The following is a 13,061-nucleotide window of genomic DNA, read 5'->3' as shown; positions in this document are numbered from 1 at the left end:
AGGGTGGGCTTCATGCCCCTCTAATTGATTCAACGTCGGCGTCCACCGTTTCAAAATCCGACATTTCCATCCGCCCTGACAGCGGCGTTGAATCAATGAGGGGGGCACGGGAGAGGCTCGCGGCAACCACCTCTCCCCTTGTAGCCGCGATAGGCACGCAAAAAAGTTTTGCTAGAGCGCCAAGCACCCACCTCATGGCTAGAGACAAGGGCTCGCCATTAGATCAACTTCGAAATCGCTGAACAGACGCGCTTTAGAATGGCAACCGCTGCCAAGTCTCTTCCGCAGTTGCGTCGGTCGAGTGATCGAAGAAGGTGATCTAAGAGAGGGTCCAAGCGTAGGCATTCTCGTTGGGGGATTCGCGCCGATGGCATAAATTTCTGCAATACCCGAGCAACACCGGACGGAGGTGCTAGACGAGGGCTCCCGTTTTAGATCGAGTTTTAAAATCACCAAGTAGACGCGGTGAGGGCTGGCAACCGCTGCCAAACCTTTTTCCGAAATTGCGCCAGCTGAGTTGACAAGAAAACATGATCTAAAGGAGAGTCCAGGAATAGCACCCTCGAGGGTGGGCTTCATGCCCCTCTAATTGATTCAACGTCGCCGTCCACCGTTTCAAAATCCGACATATCCATCCGCCCTGACAGCGGCGTTGAATCAATGAGGGGGGCACGGGAGAGGCTCGCGGCAACCACCTCTCCCCTTGTAGCCGCGATAGGCACGCAAAAAATTTTGCTAGAGCGCCAAGCACCCACCTCATGGCTAGAGACAAGGGCTCGCCATTAGATCAACTTCGAAATCGCTGAACAGACGCGCTGTAGAATGGCAACCGCTGCCAAGTCTCTTCCGTAGTTGCGTCGGTCGAGTGATCGAAGAAGGTGATCTAAGAGAGGGTCCGAGCGTAGGCATTCGTTGGGGGATTCGCGCCGATGGCATAAATTTATGCAATACCCGAGCAACACCGGACGGAGATGCTAGACGAGGGCTCCCGTTTTAGATCGAGTTTTAAAATCACCGAGTAGACGCGGTGAGGGCTGGCAACCGCTGCCAAACCTTTTTCCGAAATTCCGCCGTCTGAGTGACAAGAAAACATGATCTAAAGGAGAGTCCAGGAATAGCACCCTCGAGGGTGGGCTTCATGCCCCTCTAATTGATTCAACGTCGCCGTCCACAGTTTCAAAATCCGACATATCCATCCGCCCTGACAGCGGCGTTGAATCAATGAGGGGGGCACGGGAGAGGCTCGCGGCAACCACCTCTCCCCTTGTAGCCGCGATAGGCACGCAAAAAATTTTGCTAGAGCGCCAAGCGCCCACCTCATGGCTAGAGACAAGGGCTCGCCATTACATCAACTTCGAAATCGCTGAACAGACGCGCTGTAGAATGGCAACCGCTGCCAAGTCTCTTCCGCAGTTGCGTCGGTCGAGTGATCGAAGAAGGTGATCTAAGAGAGGGTCCAAGCGTAGGCATTCGTTGGGGGATTCGCGCCGATGGCATAAATTTATGCAATACCCGAGCAACACCGGACGGAGGTGCTAGACGAGGGCTCCCGTTTTAGATCGAGTTTTAAAATCACCGAGTAGACGCGGTGAGGGCTGGCAACCGCTGCCAAACCTTTTTCCGAAATTGCGCCATCTGAGTGACAAGAAAACATGATCTGAAGGAGAGTCCAGGAATAGCACCCTCGAGGGTGGGCTTCATGCCCCTCTAATTGATTCAACGTCGCCGTCCACCGTTTCAAAATCCGACATATCCATCCGCCCTGACAGCGGCGTTGAATCAATGAGGGGGGCAAGGGAGAGGCTCGCGGACACCACCTCTCCCCTTGTAGCCGCGATAGGCACGCAAAAAATTTTGCTAGAGCGCCAAGCACCCACCTCATGGCTAGAGACAAGGGCTCGCCATTAGATCAACTTCGAAATCGCTGAACAGACGCGCTGTAGAATGGCAACCGCTGCCAACTCTCTTCCGTAGTTGCGTCGGTCGAGTGATCGAAGAAGGTGATCTAAGAGAGGGTCCAAGCGTAGGCATTCGTTGGGGGATTCGCGCCGATGGCACAAATTTATGCAATACCCGAGCAAGCAACACCGGACGGAGGTGCTAGACGAGGGCTCCCGTTTTAGATCGAGTTTTAAAATCACCGAGTAGACGCGATGAGGGCTGGCAACCGCTGCCAAACCTTTTTCCGAAATTGCGCCATCTGAGTGACAAGAATACATGATCTAAAGGAGAGTCCAGGAACAGCACCCTCGAGGGTGGGCTTCATGCCCCTCTAATTGATTCAACGTCGGCGTCCACCGTTTCAAAATCCGACATTTCCATCCGCCCTGACAGCGGCGTTGAATCAATGAGGGGGGGCACGGGAGAGGCTCGCGGGAACCACCTCTCCCATTGTAGCCGCGATAGGCATGCAAAAAATTTTGCTAGAGCGCCAAGCACCCACCTCATGGCTAGAGACAAGGGCTCGCCATTAGATCAACTTCGAAATCGCTGAACAGACGCACTGTAGAATGGCAACCGCTGCCAAGTCTCTTCCGTAGTTGCGTCGATCGAGTGATCGTAGAAGGTGATCTAAGAGAGGGTCCAAGCGTAGGCATTCGTTGGGGGATTCGCGCCGATGGCATAAATTTATGCAATACCCGAGCAACACCGGACGGAGGTGCTAGGCGAGGGCTCCCGTTTTAGATCGAGTTTTAAAATCACCGAGTAGACGCGGTGAGGGCTGGCAACCGCTGCCAAACCTTTTTCCGAAATTGCGCCATCTGAGTGACAAGAAAACATGATCTAAAGGAGAGTGCAGGAATAGCGCCCTCGAGGGTGGGCTTCATGCCCCTCTAATTGATTCAACGTCGCCGTCCACCGTTTCAAAATCCGACATATCCATCCGCCCTGACAGCGGCGTTGAATCAATGAGGGGGGCACGGGAGAGGCTCGCGGCAACCACCTCTCCCCTTGTAGCCGCGATAGGCACGCAAAAAATTTTGCTAGAGCGCCAAGCACCCACCTCATGGCTAGAGACAAGGGCTCGCCATTAGATCAACTTCGAAATCGCTGAACAGACGCGCTGTAGAATGGCAACCGCTGCCAACTCTCTTCCGTAGTTGCGTCGGTCGAGTGATCGAAGAAGGTGATCTAAGAGAGGGTCCAAGCGTAGGCATTCGTTGGGGGATTCGCGCCGATGGCACAAATTTATGCAATACCCGAGCAAGCAACACCGGACGGAGGTGCTAGACGAGGGCTCCCGTTTTAGATCGAGTTTTAAAATCACCGAGTAGACACGATGAGGGCTGGCAACCGCTGCCAAACCTTTTTCCGAAATTGCGCCATCTGAGTGACAAGAATACATGATCTAAAGGAGAGTCCAGGAATAGCACCCTCGAGGGTGGGCTTCATGCCCCTCTAATTGATTCAACGTCGGCGTCCACCGTTTCAAAATCCGACATTTCCATCCGCCCTGACAGCGGCGTTGAATCAATGAGGGGGGGCACGGGAGAGGCTCGCGGGAACCACCTCTCCCATCGTAGCCGCGATAGGCACGCAAAAAATTTTGCTAGAGCGCCAAGCACCCACCTCATGGCTAGAGACAAGGGCTCGCCATTAGATCAACTTCGAAATCGCTGAACAGACGCGCTGTAGAATGGCAACCGCTGCCAAGTCTCTTCCGTAGTTGCGTCGATCGAGTGATCGTAGAAGGTGATCTAAGAGAGGGTCCAAGCGTAGGCATTCGTTGGGGGATTCGCGCCGATGGCATAAATTTATGCAATACCCGAGCAACACCGGACGGAGGTGCTAGGCGAGGGCTCCCGTTTTAGATCGAGTTTTAAAATCACCGAGTAGACGCGGTGAGGGCTGGCAACCGCTGCCAAACCTTTTTCCGAAATTGCGCCATCTGAGTGACAAGAAAACATGATCTAAAGGAGAGTCCAGGAATAGCGCCCTCGAGGGTGGGCTTCATGCCCCTCTAATTGATTCAACGTCGCCGTCCACCGTTTCAAAATCCGACATATCCATCCGCCCTGACAGCGGCGTTGAATCAATGAGGGGGGCACGGGAGAGGCTCGCGGCAACCACCTCTCCCCATGTAGCCGCGATAGGCACGCAAAAAATTTTGCTAGAGCGCCAAGCACCCACCTCATGGCTAGAGACAAGGGCTCGCCATTAGATCAACTTCGAAATCGCTGAACAGACGCGCTGTAGAATGGCAACCGCTGCCAAGTCTCTTCCGTAGTTGCGTCGGTCGAGTGATCGAAGAAGGTGATCTAAGAGAGGGTCCAAGCGTAGGCATTCGTTGGGGGATTCGCGCCGATGGCATAAATTTATGCAATACCCGAGCAACACCGGACGGAGATGCTAGACGAGGGCTCCCGTTTTAGATCGAGTTCTAAAATCACCGAGTAGACGCGGTGAGGGCTGGCAACCGCTGCCAAACCTTTTTCCGAAATTGCGCCATCTGAGTGACAAGAAAACATGATCTAAAGGAGAGTCCAGGAATAACACCCTCGAGGGTGGGCTTCATGCCCCTCTAATTGATTCAACGTCGCCGTCCACCGTTTCAAAATCCGACATATCCATCCGCCCTGACAGCGGCGTTGAATCAATTAGGGGGGCACGGGAGAGGCTCGCGGCAACCACCTCTCCCCTTGTAGCCGCGATAGGCACGCAAAAAATTTTGCTAGAGCGCCAAGCACCCGCCTCATGGCTAGAGACAAGGGCTCGCCATTAGATCAACTTCGAAATCGCTGAACAGACGCGCTGTAGAATGGCAACCGCTGCCAAGTCTCTTCCGTAGTTGCGTCGGTCGAGTGATCGAAGAAGGTGATCTAAGAGAGGGTCCAAGCGTAGGCATTCGTTGGGGGATTCGCGCCGATGGCATAAATTTATGCAATACCCGAGCAACACCGGACGGAGGTGCTAGACGAGGGCTCCCGTTTTAGATCGAGTTTTAAAATCACCGAGTAGACGCGGTGAGGGCTGGCAACCGCTGCCAAACCTTTTTCCGAAATTGCGCCATCTGAGTGACAAGAAAACATGATCTAAAGGAGAGTCCAGGAATAGCACCCTCGAGGGTGGGCTTCATGCCCCTCTAATTGATTCAACGTCGGCGTCCACCGTTTCAAAATCCGACATATCCATCCGCCCTGACAGCGGCGTTGAATCAATGAGGGGGGCACGGGAGAGGCTCGCGGACACCACCTCTCCCCTTGTAGCCGCGATAGGCACGCAAAAAATTTTGCTACAGCGCCAAGCACCCACCTCATGGCTAGAGACAAGGGCTCGCCATTAGATCAACTTCGAAATCGCTGAACAGACGCGCTGTAGAATGGCAACCGCTGCCAAGTCTCTTCCGTAGTTGCGTCGGTCGAGTGATCGAAGAAGGTGATCTAAGAGAGGGTCCAAGCGTAGGCATTCGTTGGGGGATTCGCGCCGATGGCATAAATTTATGCAATACCCGAGCAAGCAACACCGGACGGAGGTGCTAGACGAGGGCTCCCGTTTTAGATCGAGTTTTAAAATCACCGAGTAGACGCGGTGAGGGCTGGCAACCGCTGCCAAACCTTTTTCCGAAATTGCGCCATCTGAGTGACAAGAATACATGATCTAAAGGAGAGTCCAGGAATAGCACCCTCGAGGGTGGGCTTCATGCCCCTCTAATTGATTCAACGTCGGCGTCCACCGTTTCAAAATCCGACATATCCATCCGCCTTGACACCGGCGTTGAATCAGTGAGGGGGGCACGGGAGAGGCTCGCGGCAACCACCTCTCCTATATAAGCTATTAGTGCGAGGCTCGCGCTGCATTAGAAATTAGCGAACACAACGACATCCGCCTTAAAAATCCAAATCCTTTAAAATTCCTACCAAACAGCCATTCACGACCCAATTTTTTATGAGGTCGGCAGAGGAGCAAAAGATTGTCATCGGTTAGGAGACGTGAGTTCATGGAGCCAAGGGACTGAAATGGTCATCGAGCTCATCCGATCAACTGGATGAATTTCACCTTGAAGGGGCCCAATCCAAAAGTTCCGGAGGTCATCTCCTGGAACTCTCGAGAACAAGGCCCATCTTACATGCAAACTCTGCTACTGCGCAAACATAGGTTGCAATTAAGGAGAAATTGCGAGGCCGTCGCAATGGCCCGAGGCCAATGGCTCCGACTAAGTCAATTTTCTCTTGCAATCACCATGCCGCCGTTCACAGAGAGATCTCCCCATTCACTTGTGACGCGACGCACAATCCAAGGTCTAGACGCGAGCTCGCCCTTGAAAGAAAGACCACTTTCCAAGACATCCCCCGATGACACATTGGAACGTCAACCGCTGTCGAACCACTCCCAATGTTGTGCCGATCGAGTTGGCACAGAGGCGACCTTAGGGAGCTCCCGCGTAGCAATCGGGATGTGCTTTCGTGCCCATCTCTCACAAAAACCAATGTTAGCTGTGGACAAATTTGGAATCCAAGGGCTCGCATCCATCGATATCGTCGGCACTGAGTCTATATATTCAAAGGCCACGGAGAGGTTCCGATAAGAGAAACTCCCCTGCTCGCTCGCACAAACATCCCAAATTCTAGACACAAGCTCCCGCCCTTAGCATCACTCTCCAGATCACCGCAATGACACATTGGAACGACAACCGCTGTCGAACAACTCCCGAAATTGTGGCAATGGAGTGAGAAAGAAGAGCAACTTTGGGGAGCCGCGCATAGCAAACGGGCTGTGCTGCTGTGCTTCATTCCGCTCTTATATAGATCCGAAATCGTTGATTTCGTTTGGAATCCGAGGCTGCATTCGTCCTTGCTCAAACAAGCAATGGCTCTTCTAATCGAATGGCCACGGGGAGCTTCCGATAACAAAGGCTCCCTTGTCACTCGTGATGCGCAGGCCAACTGCTAGACGACGGGTCGCCCTTCAGATCGCTGCCCAGGCAACCACCACAACGGCACCATTGGAACGACAACCGCTGCCGAACCGTTCTGAAAATTTTGTGCCAAAGAAGTTGTTGCGTAGAGAACGACTCTGGGGAGAGAGCCCTCGCATAGCAAAATCGGGATGGCTTCACGGCCCTCCCAATAGAAACGATGCTGGTGCCAATATTCCAAAAATCCGAATAACGTGTCTTTCGCGAACACCAGCACTGATTTCTATTGGGGAGGGTCGCCGAGAACTTTTGTTGTCAAAGCTCCCATTGTAAGCCGCGATAGGCACACAAAAAATTGCTAGAGCCCCAAGCACCCACCTCATGGCTAGACAAGGGCTCGCCATTAGTAGATCAACTTCGAAATCGCTGAACAGACGCGCTGTGGAATGGCAACCGCTGCCAAGCCTCTTCCGTAATTGCGTCGGTCGAGTGATAGAAGAAGGTGATCTAAGAGAGAGTCCAAGGCTAGGGATTCGTTGGGGGATTCGCGCCGATAGCAAAAAATTATGCAATACCCGAGCAACACCGGACGGAGGTGCTAGACGAGGGCTCCCGTTTTAGATCGAGTTTTAAAATCACCGAGTAGACGCGGTGAGGGCTGGCAACCGCTGCCAAACCTTTTTTCGAAATTGCGCCAGCTGAGTGACAGGAAAACATGATCTAAAGGAGAGTCAAGGAATAGCACCCTCGAGGGTGGGCTTCATGCCCCTCTAATTGATTCAACGTCGCCGTCCACCGTTTCAAAATCCGACATATCCATCCGCCCTGACAGCGGCGTTGAATCAATGAGGGGGGCACGGGAGAGGCTCGCGGCAACCACCTCTCCCCTTGTAGCCGCGATATGCACGCAAAAAATTTTGCTAGAGCGCCAAGCACCCACCTCATGGCTAGAGACAAGGGCTAGCCATTAGATCAACTTCGAAATCGCTGAACAGACGCGATGGAGAATGGCAACCGCTGCCAAGTCTCTTCCGTAGTTGCGTCGGTCGAGTGATCGAAGAAGGTGATCTAAGAGAGGGTCCAAGCGTGTAGGCATTCGTTGGGGGATTCGCGCCGATGGCATAAATTTATGCAATACCCGAGCAACACCGGACGGAGGTGCTAGACGAGGGCTCCCGTTTTAGATCGAGTTTTAAAATCACCAAGTAGACGCGGTGAGGGCTGGCAACCGCTGCCAAACCTTTTTCCGAAATTGCGCCAGCTGAGTTGACAAGAAAACATGATCTAAAGGAGAGTCCAGGAATAGCACCCTCGAGGGTGGGCTTCATGCCCCTCTAATTGATTCAACGTCGCCGTCCACCGTTTCAAAATCCGACATATCCATCCGCCCTGACAGCGGCGTTGAATCAATGAGGGGGGCACGGGAGAGGCTCGCGGCGACCACCTCTCCCGTTGTAGCCGCGATAGGCACGCAAAAAATTTTGCTAGAGCGCCAAGCACCCACCTCATGGCTAGAGACAAGGGCTCGCCATTAGATCAACTTCGAAATCGCTGAACAGACGCGCTGTAGAATGGCAACCGCTGCCAAGTCTCTTCCGTAGTTGCGTCGGTCGAGTGATCGAAGAAGGTGATCTAACAGAGGGTCCAAGCGTGTAGGCATTCGTTGGGGGATTCGCGCCGATGGCATAAATTTATGCAATACCCGAGCGACACCGGACGGAGGTGCTAGACGAGGGCTCCCGTTTTAGATCGAGTTTTAAAATCACCAAGTAGACGCGGTGAGGGCTGGCAACCGCTGCCAAACCTTTTTCCGAAATTGCGCCAGCTGAGTGACAAGAAAACATGATCTAAAGGAGAGTCCAGGAATAGCACCCTCGAGGGTGGGCTTCATGCCCCTCTAATTGATTCAACGTCGGCGTCCACCGTTTCAAAATCCGACATATCCATCCGCCCTGACAGCGGCGTTGAATCAATGAGGGGAGCACGGGAGAGGCTCGCGGCAACCACCTCTCCCGTTGTAGCCGCGATAGGCACGCAAAAAATTTTGCTAGAGCGCCAAGCACCCACCTCATGGCTAGAGACAAGGGCTCGCCATTAGATCAACTTCGAAATCGCTGAACAGACGCGCTGTAGAATGGCAACTGCTGCCAAGTCTCTTCCGTAGTTGCGTCGGTCGAGTGATCGAAGAAGGTGATCTAAGAGAGGGTCCAAGCGTAGGCATTCGTTGGGGGATTCGCGCCGATGGCATAAATTTATGCAATACCCGAGCAACACCGGACGGAGGTGCTAGACGAGGGCTCCCGTTTTAGATCGAGTTTTAAAATCACCGAGTAGACGCGGTGAGGGCTGGCAACCGCTGCCAAACCTTTTTCCAAAATTGCGCCAGCTGAGTGACAAGAAAACGTGATCTAAAGGAGAGTCCAGGAATAGCACCCTCGAGGGTGGGCTTCATGCCCCTCTAATTGATTCAACGTCGGCGTCCACCGTTTCAAAATCCGACATATCCATCCGCCCTGACAGCGGCGTTGAATCAATGAGGGGGGCACGGGAGAGGCTCGCGGCAACCACCTCTCCCATTGTAGCCGCGATAGGCACGCAAAAAATTTTGCTAGAGCGCCAAGCACCCACCTCATGGCTAGAGACAAGGGCTCGCCATTAGATCAACTTCGAAATCGCTGAACAGACGCGCTGTAGAATGGCAACCGCTGCCAAGTCTCTTCCGTAGTTGCGTCGGTCGAGTGATCGAAGAAGGTGATCTAAGAGAGGGTCCAAGCGTAGGCATTCGTTGGGGGATTCGCGCCGTTGGCATAATTTTATGCAATACCCGAGCAACACCGGACGGAGGTGCTAGGCGAGGGCTCCCGTTTTAGATCGAGTTTTAAAATCACCAAGTAGACGCGGTGAGGGATGGCAACCGCTGCCAAACCTTTTTTTCCGAAATTGCGCCAGCTGAGTGAGAAGAAAACATGATCTAAAGGAGAGTCGAGGAATAGCACATCCAGGGTGGGCTTCATGCCCCTCTAATTGATTCAACGTCGGCGTCCACCGTTTCAAAATCCGACATATCCATCCGCCTTGACACCGGCGTTGAATCAATGAGAGGGGCACGGGAGAGGCTCGCGGCAACCACCTCTCCTATATAAGCTATTAGTGCGAGGCTCGCTCTGCATTAGAAATTAGCGAACACACCGACATCCGCCCTAAAAATCCAAATCCTTTAAAATTCCTACCAAACAGCCATTCACGACCCAATTTTTTATGAGGTCGGCAGAGGAGCAAAAGATTGTCATCGGTTAGGAGATGTGAGTTCATGGAGCCGAGGGACTGAAATGGTCATCGAGCTCATCCGATCAACTGGATGAATTTCACCTTGAAGGGGCCCAATCCAAAAGTTCCGGAGGTCATCTCCTGGAACTCTCGAGAACAAGGCCCATCTTACATGCAAACTCTGCTACTGCGCAAACATAGGTTGCAATTAAAGAGAAATTGCGAGGCCGTCACAATGGCCCGAGGCCAATGGCTCCGACTAAGTCAATTTTCTCTTGCAATCACCATGCCGCCGTTCACAGAGAGATCTCCCCATTCACTTGTGACGCGACGCACAATCCAAGTGCTAGACGCGAGCTCGCCCTTGAAAGAAAGACCACTTTCCAAGACATCCCCCATTCACTTGTGACGCGACGCACAACCCAAGTGCTAGACGCGAGCTCGCCCTTGAAAGAAACACCACTTTCCAAGACATCCCACGATGACACTTTGGAACGACAACCGCTGTCGAACCATTCCCAATGTTGTGCCGATCGAGTTGGCACAGAGGCGACCTTAGGGAGCTCCCGCGTAGCAATCGGGATGTGCTTTCATACCCATCTCTCACAAAAACCAATCTTAGCTGTGAACAAATTTCGCCGCAATGACACCATTGGAACGACGACCGCTGTCGAACAACTCCCGCATTTGTGCCCCGATGGAGTGAGAAAGAATAGCAACTTTGGGGAGCCGCGCATCGCAAACGGGCTGCTGCTTCATTCCGCTCTTATATATAGATCCGATGTCGTTGATTTCGTTTGGAATCCGAGGCTGCATTCGTCCTTGCTCACACAAGCAATGGCTCTTCTCATCGAATGGCCACGGGGAGCTTCCGATCACAAAGGCTCCCTTGTCACTCGTGACGCGCAGCCCAACTGCTTTCCGAAATTGCGCCAGCTGAGTGACAAGAAAACATGATCTAAAGGAGAGTCGAGGAATAGCACCTCGAGGGTGGGCTTCATGCCCCTCCAATTGATTCAACGTCGGCGTCCACCGTTTCAAAATCCGACATTTCCATCCGCCTTGACACCGCCGTTGAATCAATGAGAGGGGCACGGGAGAGGTTCGCGGCAACAACCTCTCCTATATAAGCTATTAGTGCGAGGCTCGCTCTGCATTAGAAATTAGCGAACACGCCGACATCCGCCATAAAAATCCAAATCGTTGAAAATTCTGACCAAACAGCCATCCACGACCCAATTTATTATGAGGTCGTCTAAGGAGCAAAAGATTGTCATCGGTTAGGAGATGTGAATTCATGGAGCCAAGGGACTGAAATGGTCATCGAGCTCATCCGATCAACTGGATGAATTTCACCTTGAAGGGGCCCAATCCAAAAGTTCCGGAGGTCATCTCCTGGAACTCTCAAGAACAAGGACCGTCTTACTTGCAAACTCTGCTACTGCGCAAACATAGGTTGCAATTAAAGAGAAATTGCCAAGCCATCACAGTGGCCCGAGGCCAATGCTCCGACTAAGTCAATTTTCTCTTGCAATCACCATGCCGCCGTTCACAGAGAGATCTCCCCATTCACTTGCGACGCGACGCACAATCCAAGTGATAGACGCGAGCTCGCCCTTGAAAGGCCGGCCCACTTTCCGAGACATCCCCCGATGACACATTGGAACGACAACCGCTGTCGAACCATTCCCAATGTTGTGCCGATCGAGTTGGCACAGAGGCGACCTTAGGGAGCTCCCGCGTAGCAATCTGGATGTGCTTTCGTACCCATCTCTCACAAAAACCAATCTTAGCTGTGAACAAATTTAGAATCCAAGGCTCGTATCCATCGATATCGTCGGCACTGGGTCTATATATTCAAAGGCCACGGAGAGGTTCCGATAAGAGAAGCTCCCCTGTGCTCGCTCGCACAAACATCCCAAATGCTAGACACAAGCTCCCGCCCTTAGCATCGCTCTCCAGATCGCCGCAATGACACATTGGAACGACAACCGCTGTCGAACAACTCCCGAATTTGTGCCGATGGAGTGAGAGAGACGAGCAACTTTGGGGAGCCGCGCATGGCAAACGGGCTGCTGCTTCATTCCGCTCTTATATATAGATCCGATGTCGTTGATTTCCTTTGGAATCCGAGGCTGCATTCGTCCTTGCTCGCACAAGCAATGGCTCTTCTCATCGAATGGTCACGGGGAGCTTCCGATTACAAAGGCTCCCTTGTCACCCGTGATGCGCAGCCCAACTGCTAGACGACGGCTCGCCCTTCAGATCGCTGCCCAGGCAACCACCACAACGGCACCATTGGAACGACAACCGCTGCCGAACCATTCCGAAATTTTTTTGCCAAAGAAGTTGTTGCAAAGAGAACGACTCTGGGGAGAGAGCCCTCGCATAGCAAAATCGGGATGGCTTCACGGCAGCTGGATGGGATTTGAATTCATGGAGCCAAGGGAGTGAAATGGTCATCGAGCTCATCCGATCAACTGGATGAATTTCACCTTGAAGGGGCCCAATCCAAAAGTTCCGGAGGTCATCTCCTGGAACTGTCAAGAACAAAGGCCAATCTTACATGCAAACTCTGCTACTGCGCAAACATAGCTTGCAATTATAGAGAAATTGCAAGGCCGTCACAATGGCCCGAGGCCAATGCTCCGACTACTAAGTCAATTTTCTCTTGCAATCACCATGCCGCCGTTCACAGAGAGATCTCCCCATTCACTTGTGACGACGCACAATCCTAGTGCTAGACGCGATCTAGCCCTTGAAAGGCCGCGTTCCAAGACATCCCGATGACACATTGGAACGACAACCGCTGTCGGACCATTCCCAATGTTGTGCCGATCGAGTTGGCACAGAGGCGATCTTAGGGAGCTCCCGCGAATCGATCGGGAAGTGCTTTCGTACCCATCTCTCACAAAAACCAATGTTAGCTGGCTGAACA

Source organism: Cupressus sempervirens, chromosome 7 (assembly GCF_028749045.1).
Source record: "Cupressus sempervirens isolate cs-2001-9-10 chromosome 7, ASM2874904v1, whole genome shotgun sequence".
Classification (NCBI taxonomy): Eukaryota; Viridiplantae; Streptophyta; class Pinopsida; order Cupressales; family Cupressaceae; genus Cupressus; species Cupressus sempervirens.
The sequence above is the reverse complement of the archived record's forward strand: the minus strand, read 5'-3'. Positions refer to the sequence as shown.